The sequence below is a fragment of the Panthera leo genome, chromosome C1 (assembly GCF_018350215.1).
Source record: "Panthera leo isolate Ple1 chromosome C1, P.leo_Ple1_pat1.1, whole genome shotgun sequence".
NCBI classification, from domain to species: domain Eukaryota; kingdom Metazoa; phylum Chordata; class Mammalia; order Carnivora; family Felidae; genus Panthera; species Panthera leo.
In genome coordinates this window covers 147,114,283-147,137,645 of record NC_056686.1, presented here as the reverse complement: position 1 = coordinate 147,137,645, position 23,363 = coordinate 147,114,283, and the positions used below count along the sequence as shown (strand labels likewise).

General features: G+C 38.8%; 1 protein-coding gene across 7 annotated transcripts in view; it reads left to right on the top strand.

Moving 5' to 3' along the window:
• The window catches only part of CCDC148 (coiled-coil domain containing 148), a 276,911-nt gene that overhangs the window by 38,560 nt on the left and 214,988 nt on the right, over positions 1 to 23,363 (top strand). The window contains exon 2 of one of the 7 annotated variants that reach the window (XM_042948863.1): positions 2,896 to 2,981. The exons of 5 other annotated variants lie outside the window; for them this stretch is intronic. The gene's annotated coding sequence lies outside the window, so the exon portion shown is untranslated. Of the gene's footprint in view, positions 1 to 2,883; positions 2,982 to 23,363 lie in introns of all 7 variants that reach the window. One more of the 7 variants, XM_042948862.1, reaches the window with a different exon arrangement.

Here is a 23,363-nt window from a genome sequence, read left to right as displayed (position 1 = left end):
AGCATAGTATTAACTGGAAAGTCCTTGGCAAACTTATACCATATAAACAGGCAAGTTCTAAATCCTGGCAGAGAATATTCCTTTGAGTTACATTTTCCTACAACTTTTTAAAGTCTCTTTTTGTCTATAATCCTTCATTCCCACTAGAATAATATAAGATTAACTTATCCATTGGGAGAATAAAGGTATTTTGGATGAAGTTACTATAAATCCTGTATGGAAATGTTACTACATTGTAATCTCCAACTCCATTGGTCTGGGGCTGGGTGGTAGGGAAATTGGGTTACTCTGATTTATATAGCTGGGACTTTTGGTGACCCCATATCTGGCACCCTAGAGAAATTGATCTCTTTATTTTTATTTTTTATTTTTTAGAAAGAACGCAAGCAGGGGAGGGCAGAGGGAGAGGGAGAGAGGGAATCTTAAGCAGGCTCTACACCCAGTGTGGAGCCTAAAGCAGGGCTCCATCTCACCACCATGAGATCATGACCTCAAAAGTTGGACCCTTAACCAACTGAGCCACCCAATCACTCTGAGAAATTGATCTCTTTAGCTATGTTGGCCCAGGCTTTGACATATCTTTTTCTTGACCTTTCTGTAGTCAACCAAGGTATATCTGCATTAAAACAAAAAACAAACAAACGGTAAAACAAACTTCCTTAAGCAAATAAGGAAAATTATAAAAGAAAAAGCAGATCTGGAAACCACATGGTGATCAAAATGCAATTTCATAAGACGATGCAGTAAGCAGTGCAAAGTAATTGGTTTCAGAAGAATTAAGCTCTAGCAATCTTCACCATTTACTGGTTTTGTGCCTTTAAGCAATTGACTTAATCTCTTCTTCGCTATTCATCTGTAAAATAAGAGGATATTACTTCATATAGTTAGCCTGGGATCAAATGATAAACATGAAAGTACTTTGTACAAGATGGATGTTAGTTGTTGTGCTGATGATGGAAGTCCCGCCTTGAGGCTGTTAGGTACATTAGGTGCACAGCCTTGTTGTTTTTCTCCACTTTGTGGAAGCCCTAAGGAGCAGTCATTTCAGATTGTGTGCCGTCACACATGGTGGGATTTGCACTATCTATGTGATCTCCCTTTTCTTCTAGTCTTGTCTTTGTCTCACTGCATTCTTGCCCTCTCCTCCCTTGCTCTGCCCCAATACCTCATCCCCAGAGACAGAAGCTTGTCTTTCCTGCATCAGTGCCAATTTGTGGTACTTCCCTTGCCGCTCTGAAACTTTCTACCCCCAAATCTTTAGAGGTCCTACTTCCTCCCTGTTCTGCTTCTGTCTGCCGGGTTGGCTTATCTAAAACATATTTCTTACGGGGATTTTGTAACAGATTTTTGCCGTTTTCACCTGGGCTTGCTAATGAGTCTGGTTTGCCTGTGGTCTCACTGCCTTTGAGATTAGAAGCTCTCTGACTTCATCCCATAGCCAATTTCATTGCTATCATGCACAGTGCAGATAGAGACTGCTCTTTCTCACTTTCGAAAGGCTCCGTGTTCCCTAGGGCTTTCCAAGTGAATTTCAGATTCCAGTTTGAGAAAGCAGAAATGTGAATGAAGGGGCATCTGGGTGGCTCAGTCGGTTAAGCATCTGAATTCAGCTCAGGTCATGATCCTGTGGTCTATGAGTTCGAGCTCTGCGTCGATCTCTGTGCTGACAGCTCAGAGCCTGGGGCCTGCTTTGGATTCTGTGTCTCTTCTCTTTCTCTGTCCGCCCCACCCCCCGTTTATGCTCTCTCTCTCTCTCTCTCTTTCTCTCAAAAATAAATAAATAAGCATAAAAAAAGAAATGTGAATGGAGAGAGTCCAGAAGTGTGTTTATCCTTCTCAACAAACAGTAGTACTAATTGTAGTGGTACCACTACTAGCAGTAATCGTGATAGTAGTAGTAAGTAGTAGCCATCACCATCATCATCCTTGTCATTGTTGTCACAGTGGTAGTTAACAGTTTTGCCCCTTGTTACGGCCATTTGTGACGAAAAGTTCTTGGTAAGTATTACATTATTTAAACCTCACAAGAGTTCTGTGAGATGAGCCAGTTATACTTTCTCTTGCAAAGTTGAAGACACTAAGTCTCTGGGAGGTAACTTGCCTGAGGTCACAAAACCAGCAATCTGGAGAATCGGTATTCAAACCCAGATTATCAGATTTCGGAACCTGAATATACTTCTGTGCATCATGGAATATGTCCATCAGCTCTCGTGGCAGAGGTCACTAACTCAGATGCCCTGGGAACTAGGCCAGAAATGAACATTAGTGTGGAGAGCCTAGAGTTAGCAAGGCCAACAGGGCAAGCTGGATGATAAATGGCTGTTGACATTCTTCCTCCTTGTTGTCTGCAAGGCATGGCAAGGACTGGGCCTTCCTGGAGAATGTGTGTCCTCCCTAAAAAAGCTAGCTGCTCCTTACTCAAGCACTTGTTTTCATTAGGGAATAAGCTTTTGAAACGTGATTTTTTTAAAAAAAAGATGGAAATAGAGACTTTATGTCATATGTCCTGATTATTAAATGCTGGCAACTAACTCAAATAAAAAAAAACTAAACACTGTGAAGGCTAAAGTAATTATGTCTGGGGACCAAATTTGGCCTGGTTTGTAACCTTTCCCAAGGGAAAATTTTTGCAACATTCTAACCATTTCAGTGAATGATGACAGTACAGTAAGAGATGTATTGTTCCCCCATTGGCCAGTAGTTGGACCATCCTTGCCTATTCCATCAACTTTCGCTTAACAGAAGACTGGGAAAACCCCAGTCTTTATATTGTATAAAGACTGAAAGAAACAAAACAAAGAGCGGTAACTCCTATTCTTAAGTACCTACTGTGTGCCAAACACTTTATACATGCTCTTTTATTCATTTTAATCTCCAAAGCAGCCCTGCTTACAGGTGACAAACGAGGTCTGAAAAGTTCAACGAGAACAGCAACAATGAACATCTTGCCACAAGCGTTCCTCCAGCCAGCAGCAGTGTGGGTGAGAATCCACGTGTACCTATTTCCAAGCCCTTCCTCTTGCTGCTCAGCTTGCCTGCCTTACAGTGTAATATCCCAACCAGATGAGCGTTATGTTGGAACTCAAGTATGCAGGGACAGCCTTTTCATCTGATTTTCGGTTTCAGTGGGGGATGGTTCCTCGAATCAAAATTATCTCTGCACACTACAGGAAATTCTTCCATTTCACTTTATCATGCACCTTGAAATTCTAGCCTTTAGAGATTCCTTTGTGTTAACAAGCATACTCCTGGGAAGCTCCCTGCTTAAGCAACCTTTCTTTCGTTGACATGTTAACATGAAGTTAAGGAGATAATAAACAACTAGTTGAGATGTGGGGTTTTCCTAGGACAGCAGGGGAGAAGTAGGCACCATTCTAATGTATGGGTCACTGTGCAGGTGGAGGGACTGTGTGGCGTTACTTGGGATAGGACCCTAGTGTGAGGGCTATGCTTCTGGCTGCCCCAGAAGCAGGAAAGTAGACACACAAGTTTGTTGCCTACTTTACTTTTTGCCTAGAGCTATTCCCTCAAATAGATGGACCATATTGTTGCTTGGTGCTTTTTATCCTATTACATTTATGTTACAAAGATGCAGCATTTTGACACTTAGGGTGAGCACAACCTAACATATAGAGAAGTTGAATCACTAGGTTGTACACCAGAAATTAATGTAACGCTTTGTGTCAACTATGCTCAACTAAAAAAAATATTTTTAATGCAGTGTTTTTGCTTTGAATAGATTTTGAACATCTTTTATATTTCTAAAATTAAAATATGATCTTTAAAAATTGGGTTGTTTTTTTGTTGTTCGGATGAAGGAACAGACCCAATGAATAATGAAGGAGAAAACAAAGCCAAAGAAATAATCACAAAATGGCTCTTTCCAAGGGATAGGATTATGATGGACGCTTTATGTATTGTTTGAATTTTTTATAATAAGATAACTCTTTTTAATTTTTTTTTAATGTTTATTTATTTTTGAGACAGAGAGAGACAGAGCATGAACGGGGGAGGGTCAGAGAGAGGGAGACACAGAATCTGAAACAGGCTCCAGGCTCTGAGCTGTCAGCACAGAGCCTGACGCGGGGCTCGAACTCACGGACCGCGAGATCATGACCTGAGCCGAAGTCGGCCGCCCAACCGACTGAGCCACCCAGGCGCCCCAAGATAACTCTTTTTAGAAGAAGAACAAACAACGGAATTATATTATTGAAGTACAATAAGTGAAAAAATTCTTAGTTGTCAATGTGTGGTAAGAATAAGGTGGTCAAATTTTACTGCTTATGAGCTAAATCTGGAATTACTTTAATGAGAGGGGACGTGGTGGGGTATAGGGCACAAGAAAGGAAGCAACAAAAGAGCTGACTTTTTTGGTTGGTTTTCTCTCTCTTTCTCCCCTTTCTTGGAGCCTTATGGAGTGTAGGGTTTCCCCAGATTTCTTATTTCCTGCAAGCAAGAGTGAGTGCGAAGAGTTGGAAGAATTCATGGTGACTTGATGCTAAGAGTTCCCTGACATCTGCTAAGCCTCAGGACTGACTGTTATTTATTAGTCAGCTTTGCCCAAAACATCCCCTTAATGGTTAGTGTGCCAACCCTTGTAGAATTTGCTCATGCTTCCTTGCAACATGAATCCTCTTTGTGCTTTTTGGCAATCCCAGAATAGTTCTATTTTCTTCTCCCTTCTTCCATTTGGGAAACTAGTAATGAAATATTTTTATTCTTTTATTGTGGTTCAGATGCTACCTGGGATCCTCAACTGAAATTCCTGGTCATTTGTTAGTAGTAAATTGTTGCTTTGCCTTAACTATAGTATATTGTCTTTCTGCAAAAGTTTGCATTTTCCAGGAATAGAAGAGTAGTATTTTTTTTCCAGCTTTGTTGAAGCATAATTGACAAATAAAATTGTAAGATATTTAAGGTAGGTAATATGATAATTTCACATAAGAGTAGTTTGAATGTATGCATATATTAATGTAGAATAGTTAGCTTTGCTTTTTGTAAATAAATGCAAAACTGGTAGATGGTGATTGTAAGTAGGATACAGTTCAATGACAAGGACTCACTTGGCTATTTGAACCCACACACCTCTCACTGGTCAGTCCCCAGAGTCCCTTAGACATTTTGAAGAATAACAAGGCTACAAAGAGGAATATCGGGGGCTAAGAATTCAGAAAGCTCTTTGGCCATTAAAGGCAAAATGATCGTGGCATCCTTTAAAATCAAATTTATTATGTAATTATTCCATTTGTCTAACCCACAGATATCTGGTACTAGGAAAGGCTTTTATGGTCCTACTCTCTGTGATATTCAAGGAAATAAGAGCCATTTATTTAGTTATCAAGAAAGCTGCTGTATGGCTGTGTCTTTTAATATGACATGTTCCTCAATGATTTCTCTTTAAAAATCTATCCACCTCTGTGATCTGCTCTCTCATCAGCTCATCTATTTAATTTTGGCTGCCCTTTTCTAAATTGAAGCCATCAGTGTTCTTGGCACCAGCAGATTGCTGCCAATCCTCTTCTCATCTGTTATTTCTCTGTCTATATATAAAGCTGCCCACTTGGCCCCCTCACCTGCAGCCACACAGAATTGCCTGTCTGTACTCCTCCAAACATGTCCCGCTCTTGTGCTCCTTGATTTTAATAGCTGTGTCTTCTAAGGCCTTCTCTCCCCCTATACATGATGAAACCACCTTAATATTCTTTCAGGCTCACCTTACATGACACCAGTCCTACCTTTCTCCACCTTGGCCTTCCACCTCAAGCGAAATGAGGCTGTCTGCCCTTCGTGCTTTGGTACCTCGGATGTCAGGATCTTTGCCGCACGGTGCAGACGGGTGTTCTTCCAGGTGGAGTGCAGGTTGACTCCGTGCAGGAAGGCGCAGGAAGGCAATGTTAGATCTTCCTTTTATATTTATTTCAAACATAAGGAAATAAAGTAAACTTGTCTTATCTTTAATGCATGGATACATCCTGGCACCCTCACTCAGTTCCCCCATTATACCAAGTGTGCTGTCACTCATTTTCTCATATGCAACATATTCAGAAATGTTATAATTACTTTCATGTGGTTTTACGAGAGCTTACAGATTATGCTAGCTTTTTTAAAAAACCAAAACTGGGGCACATGGGTGGCTCAGTCAGTTGAGTGTCCGTCTTCGGCTCAGGTCATGATCTCGCTGTCTGAGTTCGAGCCCTGCGTCGGGCTCTGTGCTGACAGCTCAGAGCCTGAAGCCTGCTTTGGATTCTGTGTCCCCCTCTCTGTCTGTCCCTCCCCCACTCATGCTCTTTCTCTGTCTCAGAAATAAACGTTAAAAAAATTTTTTTTAAACCTAACCTTTTTAATGGACAAATGCCTTAAACACATTCCTACAAAATCCCTGGATTCCTAATGATATTTATAATGTAGGTACAACAAATGACAAGAAAATATCAGTGCTGACTCCTCTGTACCTCTGTGAGGACTTCCTAAGGAGTAGGATGGCCTGTGGTATGCAGTAATATGCAGTGGCCCTGCGAGCAAACGCATTATAGGTAAAAACAATAATGGTACCAACCTGATTGTATTTTTTTTTAACGTTTATTCATTTTTGACAGAAAGAGGGTGAATAGGGGAGAGGCAGAGAGAGGGGGAGAAAGAGAATCCTAAGCAGGGTCTCTGCTGTCAGTGCAGAGCCCGACATGGGGCTGAAACCCAAGGACTGTAAGATCATGACCTGAGCCAAAATCTAGAATTGGATGATTACCTGACTGAGCCACCCAAGCACCCTGCACCTCCCGTATTTTCAAGAAGATTTAAATTATTAAGATCATTTAAATTATAGATTTACATCAACAATTGCTATCTGGGAACATTATCCTAAGGGTTTATTTTGCCCTGAGATATTAGATGAAAGGAGTACAATAATAGTAATCGCCTATCATAATTGTAAGAATTTGCAAATGGTAAATATCCATTATTGACAGAACATAACAATTTTATTAAGAGTATGGATTAGAAAAACTTAGCACTAGCATGCATTTAGAGACCATATCTCAGAGCTGTTAGAGGATACAGCCTGTGTCTTCCCATCTTTGTGGCCCTAGCATCTATTACAGTGACCAGAACATGGTATACACTCAGTAAATGTTGAGTGAGGGAATAAATCAGTGGAAGAATCAGTACAGGATGGTGAATGCCCTGCAAAGAGACCTCAATCATTTCTTCTATTTTAAACTGGTACTGGTGCAACCTTACACTAGAGGTGAGAAACCAAGATGAAAAAATCAGATGACTCAGATGCAGGAAGTAGATTTGTGTCTGAGTACATCAGCGAAATTTTGACCCTGCAATGGGACTATGTCTGGTGAGGTCATCGCTTCCTGGGAAAAGAGAGACTGCCAGTGAAAGGAAAGAATTTGGGATGATTCTCCTTGTGATTTTACCTTAGAAGTGCACCCCATTGCGCAAGTTCTCATCCAAGTCTTATCCTCTCATACCTTCCACTTGTGCCTCTGTGACTGTGGAAACTTTGTGGAACTTTGAAACAGTCACCTGCATTCCTGAATGGTTTTGTTTGTCTCTAGTGTGGTCATAGTCCCCAAAGTATTTTCTGATAAATGATTACAACTATACTTGCATAACCTGGCAAGCCCAGCCTTGTCCTTCAATATAGTGGCAAAAACTTTTCAAATTGATGTCATGATTCTACACCAAAAATCTCACCTTAGGACTTAATTGTTTTACTATTTAAAGATTAGTTACCCTTAGAAGATCTTGGTTTGTAATAGGGGGATCCTTTAATCATTTCTATTCTTAAGTAATAATATTAAGTGCTAAGGAAAGCAATATGGGCTAGCAATTAACTTATGTTTTCTGGAGTAAAGAAAGATTTTCTCAACATTAGAAAGGAACAAAAACAATTTCAATAACTAGTAGTATAAAATAAAGCCTCATTACTCTGTGGCAAATGTTTAATTCATCTATGTCACTTTGATTAAATGTTCTGTGAGATTTGATGGTAGTTATAAGCTGAGCTACTATGGCTTAGGACTGGTAATATAGGCATTTCGCAAATAATATTGATCTTTTCATTAAATGTTCATGATAAATATCAAATATTCATTTGAATACTAATATTTTTGTTGCATTATTATGAAAGAGTAACCACCATCAATAGCAGAGAGAGCCTTGTCTTCTGTAATTCACTGCCCATGAGCACACCAGGCCATTAGTAAGTACTAAGAAAGCAGGGAGCATGTCCACCATTGTGGACCAGATGCTTAGTACACAGTGCCTAGCACATAACAGGAATGCAATAAATATGTGTTGAATGAATGAATGAAGTAGTGTGGGTTCATCCTTGACCCTAGTCATACATTACACCTATTTCTGTCCAGGAAGACAAGTCTCAAATAATAGGTATTACTTGGGGCAGTGACTTTCAGTTTCTGATCTGGAGAACTTTGTTGCTCTGTGGAGATGCTGAAGGGTTCTGCACACAGTAAAGTACTTTCTGCCAAACATTTGTATCACCTGAGTGTACTTGTCAGGATTCTTAGTTACAATGCAATCTAGCTTAGGCAAAAACAACAATAACAACAACAAAAACCAAAACCAAAACAAAACAAAAAACAACATGTTGGCTCAGGAATACCAACAAAGGGAGAACGAATGAGGCCAAGGAAAGGGCAAGATTCACTGTGGGCCTCAAAAGAATTCACTACCTCCATCTCTCAGCATGTTGGCTTCATACACACTCAGTGCAAACTGGTTTCTTTTAGTGGGAAACATGGTTTATGACAGCTGTTAAACTTTTATGTTTCAGAACTTTAGTCACCGGGTAAAGACTGACTTCAAACTTTCTTTGGCCTTAAGTTTACAATCTTGGAAAAGGAATTTTGTTTACAGAAGAGTTCGACTATAGGAAAGGGCTTGAAAAACTTGTGCTCTAAGCAATTAATGTGCAATCCCACCACTCTTTTCTTACCCTCCTGTTTCTATCCCCATCTGCTTTGCTTCAGCATCATTTTCCTCATTGTGAACTTGGATCTCCCTGCCTTGTCTTTCTTTCTTAACTCTCCTCCTGGTGTGTTTGGCTGAGATTTCCTGTTCTTTGGACTTCATATGCCTTTTAGTCCTTCTATCCTCTTGTCTTGAGTGAAGACTGCCTGCCCAGGGATTCCCCTTCCAGCTTTCTGTCTGGGAGGAAGTGAGCCACATAATGTGCAAGTTTCAAGAGTACACACACCATAGCTGTATTAAATCTTCCTGCTGCTTTTGAAAGGTTTTCACTTAAGGACAAAGGCGGTTATTTTATATCCACTGTACTCCCAAGCAGCATGTAAATAGGGTAAAAGTTCTTAAAATAACTTCTTTTATAAAGTGGGACACCTTCAATCCGCAGACAACTAGAATTTTCTCTGAAATAAGTGCTAAGAAATGACCTTGATTACTAAAGAAGCGCATGCATATTGAAGCATGAGAATGAACAATACAGTCTTTCCTTTCTGTTTCTGGACAATTAAGGCTCCTTTTCCATGAGCCACAACAGAGCCTAGCCTGAGTCAAGGTTTGACAATGACATTATCTGACTATGACCAAGGAGGTGCCAGCACATTTTTAGAGCGGGATATTTCATCTTCACTCTTCCACATAAACTTTTGCACTGAGTTTAGAAAATGTGAGAAACTTGTCCTGGAAATACATTTTAAATCTTGAGAAAATAATAGAGTCAGAGAGCAGAATGAATCTAAATACGTAAGGTAGTAGTCATACAGAGCACTCTACACGTGACTCTGGCGAAATTATTTATAAATGAAGTTTTTCTTTAATTAGTTTGTGAAGATGTGGATAAGTGCTTTTGAAAGCGTAATGACCTCGCTTGTAAGAGAATGAGGGTTGAAAACTGGAGTTGATCTAGGATCAGCTCAATTAACTGTATCATACTTTTCTCGTGTTCTGCAGTTGATTAGCATGAATTCCATCACACATAAACTTTCTTCTCTTTTCTTTCCTTTCTTTTTTTTTTTTTTTTGTTCTAGGTGATTCTTATTTAGAATAATTGAAAGAAAGCCTGTCTATTTAAGCTAAACTAAAATTCTTAGAGGGCTATTTAATCTTTTTAATCTACCTCAAGTTGTAGAGAGAATGAAAATATATTATTATGTTTTAAGGAGTTATTCTCACACTAGAGATCACCAACATATAATAGGAGATTTACAAGTTCTCTAAGAGAATTTAAAATATTTCATGTTTTTATTTCAAACACAGTCTTTAAGGAAGAGGTAAATATATAGTCTTAAATCCATTCATACAATTTTAGTGCCTATCTTTGTGCTCACTGATTTATTATGACATAAGTGCCAAGCGGTTAACTAAGTGTCAGAGTCTACATTTCTTTTAATGTTTGTTTATTTATTGAGAGAGAAAGTACGTTCAAGTGCCTGAGCAGGGGAGGGACAGAGAGAGAGGGAGAGAATCCCAAGCAGGTTCTGCGCTGTTAGCACAGAGTCCAATGCAGGGCTTGATCTTATGAACTGTGAGATCATGACCTGAGCCCCAATCAAGAACTGGACGCTTAACTGAGCCACCCAGGGGGCCCCAGAGTCTACATTTTAATATCTTGTTTTTCAAATCAGGGTCTGAGAATCAGAGTCTGTGAGCACATTTTCAAGTATTTGGGAGTACCCTCATAGTAACATTAATAAGTAGTATTTTAATGATATTTTTTTAATGTCAGATGCTCTTGTAAGAAATTTTTGTGTATTATCTGGCATAGTCCTCATGACTCTAAGAAGTACCATTTTTGTCCTCTATTTTCAGATGGGAAAACTGAAGCACAAAAAAGTTAAGGAACTTCCTAGAGGCCTCAGAGCTGGGTTTAAATCTAATATTCTAGCTCCAGAGCTCACACTCTTGAGTGGTATGATATTTTCCCTCCCTGGAAGGAAAAATGGCTTTCTTTGTCATTGGTTACATCCCTATAATTATGATCATTAAAAAGTAATTACCTTTATTAATTTGATGATTATAGATTTTAATTTCTTAGAATACAAAGACTTGAGAAAATGTTGACTGGTCTTTAAGAGTATGACTGCTTATAGGATAAATTAATTTATATATCAGAAATCCTTCGAGTTGTCAATAGAAAACTTAAATGGTAGTAGGAATAAAGTCAAGAATTTGTGTTAAGGTACATTACCTAGGAAAGCAGCAATGTTTCCTGTATCCAATTTCCTCTTCTTTCTCTTCCCTTCCTAAACAATCAGTCCTGAAGCCATTCGAAAGGGCAGAACAAGACTGGTCTCTACACTGGAATAGGGAGGGAACTGCAGTGACTCAGGGTATCACATTGCCCTGATGAAATATCCCCCCAAATAGGAAAGGATTCATTTGGGAGGGCTGACCTGTGCTGTCAGAGACCAACCAAAATAAGGACTGCATCCATGTGGAGGGGCAGCCTTGTGTGGGTGTCAGAACTCAAGCAAAGCTGTGGAGGAGAACCTATAAATGGGAGTGATCCACTGCAGTGTGTTAGAACTCAAGCAGGGGGAGTAGAGTGTAAATATATATGGAAGGGCAGCCTGACATGAGGTTTTGAAACCCAACCAGAGGAGCCACATCTATGCAGTGGGCTGGGGTACCCAGGGGGGGAGTCAGAGTGGAAGAAGTCTATTTAGAAGGGTCTAGTCTGACATGAAATATTGGAACTTATATGGTAGTGGTGGAGATATATTCTGTAGAATGTTGGAACCCAAGTAGGTCGAAGAAGGAGTTTGTGTAGAGGAGGAATGGTATCAGAGATGAGAGATGGGTATATATAAAGTGCTTATGAAATAACAAAATATGAAGAGTAATGGGGGCTGAGTTTTTCATTGTTAGAGTAAGGAGTTACAAATGCAGAAAAGGACAAAATGAGAATGAACTTCATGCTGTTGTATTGCATTTGGAGATATCAGTTGGCATGGTATGTTCTCTCTCTCTCTCTTTATCTATCTATCTATCTATCTATCTACCTACCTACCTACCTATCTAATTTTTAAGGAGAAATAGAAATAGAAATAAATATAGAGGTAGGTGTGTGTGTGTGTGTGCTCGTGTTTGTGTGTACTTCTAGCTTTGCCTATAGAGAGGGTCAAGGAGCAATGATATCCCAATAGCCATGAGCACATCTAGGGGCCAGATCTTAACTTCTAAATACCATCTTCCAAGAAACCAGAGCCATTTGGAAAAAATAGCCAATTCCGGGACTGTGACAAGCAAAGCACAAGATAAGACTGGAACAATACATTATTCCAGAAGACAAGGAAGTACTCAAAGACTGATTTCAAAAGAACACAGAACTTAACCATATATATTTTCTTACATTCTTTTTTGTTCCCCGCAAGAATACTTGTTATATAGCTCAGATATAACAATGGGTTTGAGTTGATTACCAAAGATAGATTGGCAAAAAACTAGAACATAAGTGGGGCAGATGGCTAGGGCTAAAGATGGATGCAAATTAAAAGTAAATGAAGGTGATTGCAGAGAAGGAATCTGGGAAGGATGGAGTAGGGGGAATCCCTGAAGAAGAAATGGACAGTTGGTATCTTCAGAGGCCTGGATATTGACTTTTATCAAGACTTGTGTTATATAGTAATAGGTAGAAGAAACTGTCCGCAGTTTTTGGCTCTGTAGAAAGATGCTAGTTCTAAACATGGACTTTAGAGTATCTGTCTTTGGGTTCAGAGAGCAAGGGGAAAGTTTTTTTCAGTCTGAACTTGTGGTGATATCTAGATGCCCCAGTTAAAAGTGTATCTGCTAATTTGAGAGTAAGAGTCTAAGAGGCTGGAGCTGAAAAAAGCTTAGGAGAAAAAAATTAATCTGCAGTATAATCATATTGCATATGGCTAATTTGCTTTCAGGCATAGGGAAGCAGTGATATGTACTATATAGTAGGTCTTAAACTAGGCTAATCATTAACATTCTTAGGGGTTTTTTAAAAAAATGTTTATTTATTTATTTTGAGAGAGAGAGCATGAGCAGGGAGGGGCAGAGATAAGGAGAGAGAGAATCCCCAGTAGGGTATCCCCAGAACCCTGATGCAGGGTTTTGATCTCATGAACTGTAAGATCATGACCTGAGCTGAAATCGAGAATTGTATGCTTAACCAACTGAGCCACCCAGGTACCCCAGGGAGCTTAAAAAAAATTTTTTTTAATCTTTATTTATTTTTGAGAGAGAGACAGAGTGTGAACAGTAGAGGGGCAGAGAGAGAGGGAGACACAGAATCCAAGGCAGGCTGCCGGCTCTGAGCTGTCAGCATAGAGCCCAACGCAGGGCTCAAACTCACAAATCATGAGATCATGACCTGTGCTGAAGCCTGATGCTCAACTGACTTGGTGACTGAGCCACCCAGGCGCTCCCCAGGGAGCTTTTTAATTGGTGTGTTCTCCATCTATCTACCTACTTACCTACCTGGTCTCAGAAATCACCAGGAATCATTGGAATTTGGTAAAAGTGTGAAACCAGTGGCTTTAACACCAATTTTTACCATTTCCTAGAAGTATGCCTTTGGACAAGTTAATTAACTCCTTTGGGCCTCAGTTTTCTAACCTCTAAAACAGGACTAATAGTAGGTATTTCATGGTGTTATAAAGAGTTATAGGTGCTCTCTTAATAATTGTTAGCTTCTGTTTCCCCCTTCACCCCATTTAATATATAGTTTTTACTCTCGAATGACTCTCACTATAGATAAAACCAACCAAAAGTCCTACTCTAAAATCTAAGCTGAGAGTGTAACTTAACCAATTTAGTATAAAGGGGAGTATACATTAGGAATGAGAGTAAGTAAGACCATACTTTTGCAATTTAAGGCCTTGGGTAAGGCAGCAGTACAGAAAAGCGGGGGTGGGGGGGTGGGGGGGGTGGGGGGGTGGGGAAGGTAATGCAAAGCCTTCTTGTTCAGGATGCCCTCGTTGTTTTGGCAAATGGGCATGACCAGAGAGGTGGTGTCAGAGAATGTTCTCTCCCTTTTCATGTGACCCTGTCTTGACAGAGGGCCACCTCACACTCTAGGGGGTCCCTAAGAGGTCAGCAGGAACCTTCTTTGACCTACAGCAATGTGAGGAGGCTAATACCCATCTTTCTGTGCCATAGGTGTTTAACTGTAACACAGCTCAAGAGAGATAAAGAAAAGCAGGAATCCATTTGGTGTTTGTACTAAAATTGGATAAGACTACAAAGGCAATTTTGCAACCTCTAATTCCTTCTCTTCTAACATGAGTGTGTCCCCTCCTCATTCAAAAATTTTCATACCATGTATTTTTGTTTTTTGTTTTTATATTTTTAAGGCTACATATTATTCCCTTGAATAGCAATATATATTGAGTATTATTTAATCGAACCCTTAAAGGGAGATTTTTGTTTCTTTTTAAGTATTTATTATTATAAATATATTATAACTAATGTCTTCTTTCCTATATGTTTGTGTTTACCTCTGTTTATGTCCTTAGGATGAATTCCTAGAAGCAGAAATATTAGGCTTTCAATACACATTGCCAAATTGATCACCAGAAGCTTCTAATAAGAAGCTTATATTTCTTTGATGTTACATGGAGGTGTCATTTCACTACACCCTTGTCATTACTGTCATTGCTATTTTTAAGATTTTTGTGAATTTTTTAGATAATAATAATAATAGTAATAGTAATAATAATAACAGCTAATGCATGTATAGTGTTTATAATGTACCAGGCACTGTTCTAACACTTTACATAGTAAGTAGTAGTAGGCCAGAATTCTAAGATGGCCCCAAGACTTCCTGCCCCCCAGTGTGCATGCTTTGTTTAATCCCCAGGAGTATGAATATGAGGAGATATTACTCCTGTGATTTTCTTATTTTATATGGCAAAAGGAGTTTGCAGAGGTAATGAGGGTCCCTGATCAGTCGGTCTTACCATAGAGAGGTTATTGAGTGGGTTGATATTATCACATTAGCCCCTTAAATCTGTGTTTAATGGTCAGAAACAGAGAAAGTCAAAGAGATTCAAAGCATGCGAGGGATTTAACATGAGAATGATTATTACTGGTGGTCTTGAAGATGGAGGAAGACACATGGAAAAGAATGAAAGCAATTTCTAGTTGTAGAGAGTGACCACTGGCTGAAAATAAGCAACGAAATGATGACCTCAGTCCTTTGTTGCAAGTTACTGAATTCAGCCAGCAGTAAGAATGAGCTCGCAAGTGAATTTTGTCCAGACAACCTGCAGAGAAATTTAGCCTGGTTGATACCTTGATTTCATTCAGCCAAGAATTTAGCCACACTATACTAGACCTCTGACTTACAGATCTGTGAGCTAATAAATGAGTATTGTTTTTTAAAACATGTAGAACACAAAGACCAACTTGAAGAGTCTTCTCCTGGCCAATATGAAGATAATTTGAACATCAAAATAAATAATTATAGTAATAGGGCACCTGGCTGGCTCAGTTGGTAGAGCATGCAACTCTTGATCTCAGGGTTGTAAGTTCGAGCCCCATGTTGCATATAGAGATTACTTAACAATAAAATCTTAAAAAAAATAATTACAGTAACAGATTATAGCCTACTGAATAAAATAAACCTATACACATTTGAGCGAAATAAATATCTAAATTAAATATTTAATGTAGGGATTTTATAGCATTTCAAAGTAAGTCTCTACAAAATACTTACTAATTACAAGTGGGAAAAAGAGTAACTCTGTAGTGGAGTACCTTGGTGGATGCTACCTTGATTAAGTGTTCAAAATGAACATCATCAGTAACGGACAAAAGGAAGTCAGGTGATAGGATGCAATGAGAAGGACACAAATCTCTTCTGTGACATTCCTGCCACAGACATATAGCCTAATTGTGAAGAAGCATCAGAGAAACTCAAACTGAGGAGCCTTCTACAAAATAACTGGTCTGTGATCTTCAAAAGGATCAAGATCATGAAAGTCAAAGAAAGACTGAGTAGCAATTTCAGACTGAAGAGGCATGACAACTACAGGCAATGCTTAATTCTGACCTAGAGGGTTTTTTTTTTTTTTTAACAACTTTTTAATGTTTATTTTTGATAGAGAGAGACAGAGCATGAGCGGGGGAAGGGCAGAGAGTGACGGAGACACAGAACTGAAGCAGGCTCCAGGCTCTGAGTTGTCAGGGAAGAGCCCAGTGCAGGGCTTGAACCCATGAACCACGAGATCATGACCTGAGCTGAAGTCAGATGCTTAACCGACTGAGCCACCCAGGCGCCCCTGAACTGGAGTTTTTTTTACTAGAAAGGACATTATTGGAACAATTGACAAAACTTGAATGGGGTCTAAAGATTAGTTGACATGCAAAGATTAGAGAGCACGCATGAGCTGGGAAGGGGCAGAGAGAGAGAGGGAGAGAGAAAATCCTAAGCAAGCTCTATGCTGTCAGCGCAGATCCCACAAACTGAGATCACGACCTGAGCTGGAATCAAGAGTCAGAGGCCTAACCGACTGAGCCACCCAGACGTTCCTCTGTCTTTGTCATTTTAGCCACTCCAGTGTGTTTATAGAAGCATTTCATTTTGGTTTTAAATTGTATTTTCTTAATGAATAAAGTTGAACCCTTTTAATATGTTTATTGGCCATTTGGATATCTTTTTTTGTGTGTGTGGAGTGTCTATTGAGGTATTCTGCCCTGTTTTCTGTTGGGTTCTCTGACTTTTTCTTATTAATTTGTAGGCATTTAAATGTGTCTGTATTCTGGATACAAGTCTTTTATTGAATATATGTATTACAAATATATTTAACCACTCTTTGTGTTGCCTTTTTACTCTCTTAATGGTGTATTTGGATGAACAGAAGTTCTTAATTTTAGTATTTCCCATCTTACTACATTTTCCATTTATGATTAGCTTGTTTTTGGTGAACTATTTAAGAAATCTTTGCCAACTCCAAGGTCATGAATATGTTCTCCTATATAATCTTCTAAAAGCTTCATTTTTTAATCTTTCACATTTGGATCTTCAATACATCTGGAATTGATTTTTGTTAATGTTGGAAGGTAGGGGGTCAAGATTCATTTTTTTCCATATGGACATCCAGCTATCCCAGGACCATTTACTGGAGACTGTTCTTTGCACACTACAGTGTGACTCACCTCTGTCATAAATCAGGTGACCTTATATGTTATATATGGATCTGTTTCTTACCTCTCTGTACTGTTCATGGGCCTAGTTATCCATCCTTGTGCCAATAACACATTGTCTTAATTACTATAGTTTCATGATGGATGTTGATACATAACACTATAAATCCTCCAGCTTTGTTCTCTTCTTCAAGCTTTCCTTGGCTATCCTTTGTCCTTTGCATTTCTGTACACATTTTAAATCAGCTTGCTAATTTTACCAAAAAAACTTCTAGGATTTCAGTAGAGGTATATGAATTTGGAGGAGTTGACATCTTTACAATATGAAGTGTTTTCTATCATTTAATTAATTTGCTGAGAGTCCCATAACTTATAAGGGGTGAGTTGGAATTCAGTCTTCTGTAGTCTTACTCCAAAGCCCAACACTACTCTAGAGTTAATGTATATCTCAATTTTGAGAATGTGCTGTTTTCATATCAATTAAATTTTATTTTATGTATTTATTTTTTAAAGTTTATTTTGAGAGAGAGAGCACGTGCATGTGCACAAGTGGGGGAAGGGCAGAGACAGAGGGAGAGAAAGAATTCCAAGCAGGCTCCACGCTGTCAGTATGGGGCTCAAACTTACTGAGATACCATGACCTGAGCTGAAATCAAGAGTCAGACCCTTAACTGACTGAGCGACCCAGGCACCTTCGATTATATTTTAAACAAACCCATGTTGTCGGCAATATTTTCTACAGGACCAGCTTTTAAAATCTCCCATTGCATGGATATCTCATGTATCCCATGTCTTCAATTGCCACTGACAGGTAGTAGTCATATGTTAGTGAATATTTTATTTATTACTGACCATTATATTTTGGACCAAATTCCTTTGATGGTATTTTTAAAGCCAACTGGAAAATCCTATGCAGCCAAATTCTTGTATTGTTGTCCTTGTATTACATGACAATTGATCCTCTCACCACCCTCTGCTTTACCCTCCTCTTCCACCACCCTAGGCAGAGCTTTTCTTTCACTCTTGTTTTTTTTGTTTTTTACTTTTATTTTTTTAAAGTAGGCTTCACACCCAGTGTGGAGCCCAGTGCGGGGCTTAAACTTACGACCCTGAGATCAAGAGTCGGACGCTTAATGGAATGAGCTACCCAGGTGCCCCTCTTCTTTCACTGTTAAGGGAGAGAAGTTTATTTTTCTTCTACCCATCCCACCCACCCTGCCCAGATTTCATAAGACATTACTGGGATTTTCCATACAAAGACTTTCAAATTTATTCAGAGACTATGGATTCCTGTAGAAGGAGAACATGAAAGAGAGGATAGTGGAGGATTTCTTTTTCCTTTTCTGTGTGAAGAACTAGGTTGAAACAAAAATCGAAATAGGAAAAGACTGACATCTCTCACTACACCTTCTGCATTCAGTCCATCTGTTCACATCAGATGTTCCATCTCTCTTCTCCAGAGTGGAGCTGTTCATCCTGAGTTAGTTGCCTCCTGCCAATGGAAATCCCACCACACCTGCCTTAGGGCCCACCTTTGATGCTGGAAAATTACCTGCCCTCCACTGTAATAAAACTTCTAACCACTTCAGTGCAGCTGATCCAAACTGTGAGTTTGACTTTGTAGGGTGGAGGATGCTTTCGTTTTTGACCAAACTCGAGGGAACTAGAAATAGGAAATAGGAAATAGAAAATAGGAATGAACACAATATTTTTCTCTTTCTTTGTTCCTTTTAATGTTCTTTTTCTTCACACTTTCTTCCCCCACTTTAAACTTTATCTTAATTCCTTTAATCTTTTCCTTTCATTTCTTCATGTCTTTGACTAGAGATCTTTCCTTTACACAAAAATGAATTAATATTTCCCACCCATTATAATTATTTCATCCACTCAAAATGTATTAGTGCTACTGTGTTCTAAGCACTGTCATTAAACATAGTTTTGTAGTGTTTGTTGTTAAAGAATGGTTGATGGCCATTTTTTTATTAAAAATTAAAAAAAAAATCTTGTAACATTTAAAAAGAAAATTCCTCTTCACATGGTTGATCTTTTGTGGAAAAACTATTTATCCTGGAGTATTGAAAACCCACAGATACATTCTTCTGTGTTATTTTTTGATAATGAAATTAAGGTTGCGATTTTTGTTTTCTTTCCCCTTCCAGAATCACCTACACACTTTACCTACTCTCTTTCAGCTATGTTGAACTGTAAATGAAACTCTATTGGAGTTGGAAAATTTTCTAGCTGTGATTTTCTCATGCTATTATTGAAAAGCAACAACAGTATTATTTTCTAGTATTTTATCCTGTGCCTGTATTGATGGGTACTTTTCTAGAAGAATTTTTATACTCCTTTATATGAAAAGGCATCAAAACTTCTTGGGTGCTTCATATTTTCCCTTTCTGTATCAGTCGGGAATTTTGTTTGGCCGAAAGTTATAAAACCTGCTTTGCAGAAGCTTGGGATTTATTTTTCTCATAACAACAAGCCCAGACAGAAGTAGTCCACAGCTGTTGCAGCACATTCTTGCTATCATCAGTGTCCCAAGCTCCCTTTGGCTTTCTTCTCTGGGATAGTTAGTATACATTTTTCATCCTAATCCTCACTACATAGTCACAGATGGCTTCTCCATGTCCAGTTTCACATCCACATCTCCAGGCTAAGAGAAAGGAGGGAAGGACAGGGAAGAAGGGGTGGTGCTCATATGAAAAGACGAATCTTATCCCCCAATTCCCAGCAGACCTCTGTCTGCTTAAATCCCATTGGCTAGAACTGTGTCACATGGTCACTTAGCGTCTCAGGGATATTAAGGAAGGCCAATCTTTTAATCCTGAACAAAAGTGGGTTCTGCTAGGAAAGAAAAAAAGGGAGAATGGATATTAGCACCAAGCTATGTCTGCCACAATTTTAAAATTAAGATGACACAATTTCCTCAGCAGTAATAGTAGAAAGCACATCAAAAATCCATTTAATTGTTGAACTCTATAACCTTGCTTATGGCCTTGATGTTAATAGTCTTTTAATGAACAAACTTGTAATCAAAAGAATGAGCAGTGCATTTGTGGCTATTAATTAAAATGTAAAAATACTGTATTTTGAATCATTTTGTTAGAGAAAATGTCAGAAGAAATTTCTTGTAAAAGGCACAACAAATTTGTATGGAAATTATTTGCTTATATTCAAAATTAAAGATAAAGTTAACTGGATGTTTCAGGCTGGGCTTCACAGGGTTGTTACAACATGGGAGTGTCAAGGTCCTTTGGCAGTAGTCCAAGTGTTAGCAGGTGCAGAAATGGGTGGGGTTGGGTCATTAGGCTCTGGAGCTCTCACTAGCAGAACCCACTGGATAATCATTTATAAACTCAAATGTAATTGTATTAACTCTACAATAGATAATATAATTATTTAGAAATAAGATCTTTGGGAGTTATGTTTATTAATCTCAATTACATATATATATATATATATATATATATATATATATATATATATATATGCATTCTCTTTGTAAAAAAGCAAAGATTTCATTACAGATAATCAGAGTCCCCTTTGAAATCAACCTCCAGCTGCATTCTAGTTTGGTCTATTTGTATATTCTTTAGACTTTTTTCCTTTGTAGAATGCATGTGTGTGGGGTGTGTTTGTGCAATACAGTGTATGTGTCTTTGCAGGTTTATGTAATGGTATCATATGGTAAATATCATGGTAAAATTTGCTTTTTTCATTGAACAGTATATTGTTGGAGATAAGACCAGATAATTTGTGTGTACTTTGCAAAGCATGGCCTTCTTACCCAAACTCTTGGAGAGATAAGATGACACAAATGTGTTATGTGCTGTGATTGGCAGCTGAATAGCTGATCAAGGGACACCTTCAACTATAAGTTAACATGAACTTACAATCAGTGCTGAAACTCACCAAGATAAAGTAGGACTTCTTGACATATACCTCAGTGCACTGACCATTTTGGTTTGGAGTTTTGTTTTTGATAATAACTTTCATCTCATACAAGTGAGCCTAGATTTTAAAAATTGGAAAAGAGGATGTAAAAACTATGTGCTTGCCTCTAATAGCACCATGCCTTAGGAGCAGGCTCATGATCTGTAATGCAATCACTTGATGCTTTTTCAGCAAATACCTGTTGAGTGTCTAGTATATGACCTACACTATTTTAGGCCCTCTGGAAAAATAGAGATGATCAGCTAAAGGCCTTGCTTTTATAGAGCATACATCCTAGTTGTAGAAGTGAACAATAAGCAAATAAATAAATGAATACATAGTATAATGCCACATAGTTAAGTGCTATGAAGGGAAATAATTAGATTGTGGATATAAAGAGTGATTGAGGGTGAAAGGGGCTACTTCAGAGAAGATGCCTCGGGCAGGTCTCTCTGCAGAGCCTGAGTAACTCTATATCCCTTAGTCTAGTCTTTAATAGATATTCAATAAACATTGAATAAATGAATAACTGCATCAGCTGGGATATACAAAAGTACAATAGTAGCACAAGAGAAGAGATAAATAATCTCTACCTGTATTGAGAAGCTCCAGTTAGATGCTTAAAATGAGACTGAAACGTATGTAGGCATTGGCCAGAGAGGCAGGGGTGGAGAAAGGCATTCCAAGCATAGGTAACAGCATGCGCAAAGGTAAGGAGATGTGAAAGAGCACCGTCAATTTCCTATTGCTAAATAACAAATCACTACTAATTTAGTGGCTTAAACAACACATATTTATTATCTTATAATTCTGGAGGTCATAGGTGCATAATAGGTCTCACTGGGTTAAAATCAAGGTTTCAGTAGGGCTGCATGCCTTCTGGAGGCTCTACAGAAGAATCCATTTCCTTGCCTTTTCCAGCTTCTAAGAGTTGCCTGCATTCCTTGAGTCTGGCCCCACTCCCCCATCTTCAAAGCTAGAAGAGTAGCATCTTCAAAACCATCTTCTCTCTGACCTCTGCTTTTCACCTCACATCTCCTCCTCTGACTATGACATTCCTGCCTTCCTCTTTGCAGGACACTTGTGATTACATTGGGCCCACCTGGGTAATCTCTATAGCTAAAGTTAACTGATTAGCTGCAACCTTATTTCTCCTTAGCCACATATCATATCATATTAAAAGGTGCTGAGGATTAGGATGAGGACATTTTGGGGGAGGTCATTGTTCTGTCTACCACAGCATTGTGTATTCAGGGATCTTCAAATAATTTGAGAATGCTGAAGTGTAGTGTGCATATAGGGTAATGGGTAAGGAAGAGGCTAATAGAGAAGAGCTAGATTTAAAAGGTCATTGTCAGCTATACAGAATTTGAACCTTGTCTGGAAAGCCAAAAGAAAACATTTGGTAGATCAGAAATATTGGAGGTTTTGAGGCATCACACATTCAGGCACTTGTGTGATGGTAGCTAGGGCCAGGAGAATGGATAAAATGCTACCGCAAAAATTGACACAAGATTTGGAGGTGGTGAATTATATGATACTCCTCTATTGACAGAAACGTTAAGGATAAAAGGTATGGGGGGAAGCAGATAAGCTTCTAACTTCAAGTCCAGATATATAGGATGAGGAACTGGATTCCCAATTTGTATCAGAAGAAGGTTGACAAAGTCTCCAGTTTAAGCATGTCCAAAGTGGCAAGTCAAGAAGGGCAAGTGGTGAATCTTTTCACAACAGAGGATCACTTTTAATACTCTTCTTTGATGGGTTGCACCCTTATGGAAAAAACTGGGGACAAAATAGTGTTTCTTCACAAATAATGTAGGGATACCTGGGTGGCTCAGTCGGTTGGACGTCTGACTCTTGATTTCAGCTCAGGTCATGATCCCAGGGTCTTAGGATCAAGCCCCACATTGGGCTCTGTGTTGAGCATGAAGCCTGTTTAGATTTTCTCTCTCTCCCTCCCTCTGCTCCTCTCCCCTGCTCATGCATGTGCACTCTCTCTCTCTCTAAAATAAACAAACAAATAAATAAATGTGAATAAATAAATAATTACCTAATTTCCCCAAAGCTTGAAACTGTTGTTATGGCTTCAGGTCAGAATTTCTGAGGCTATAAATGTGAGCTTTGTGAATTTATCTATTCCCTTATTTCCTCAATGTCTGGAAATTTTCCTCATCCCCACCCTTTGTTTTTATTATGTACTGTTTTAAACTAGGTACATATGCAATTTCTCCTGTGCTTTTGAAATGATTAAAACAGCTTTGAGGATGTAGCAGGAATAAAAGCGTGAGAGGCTCCCCTGAAGTTACTTCCACTCT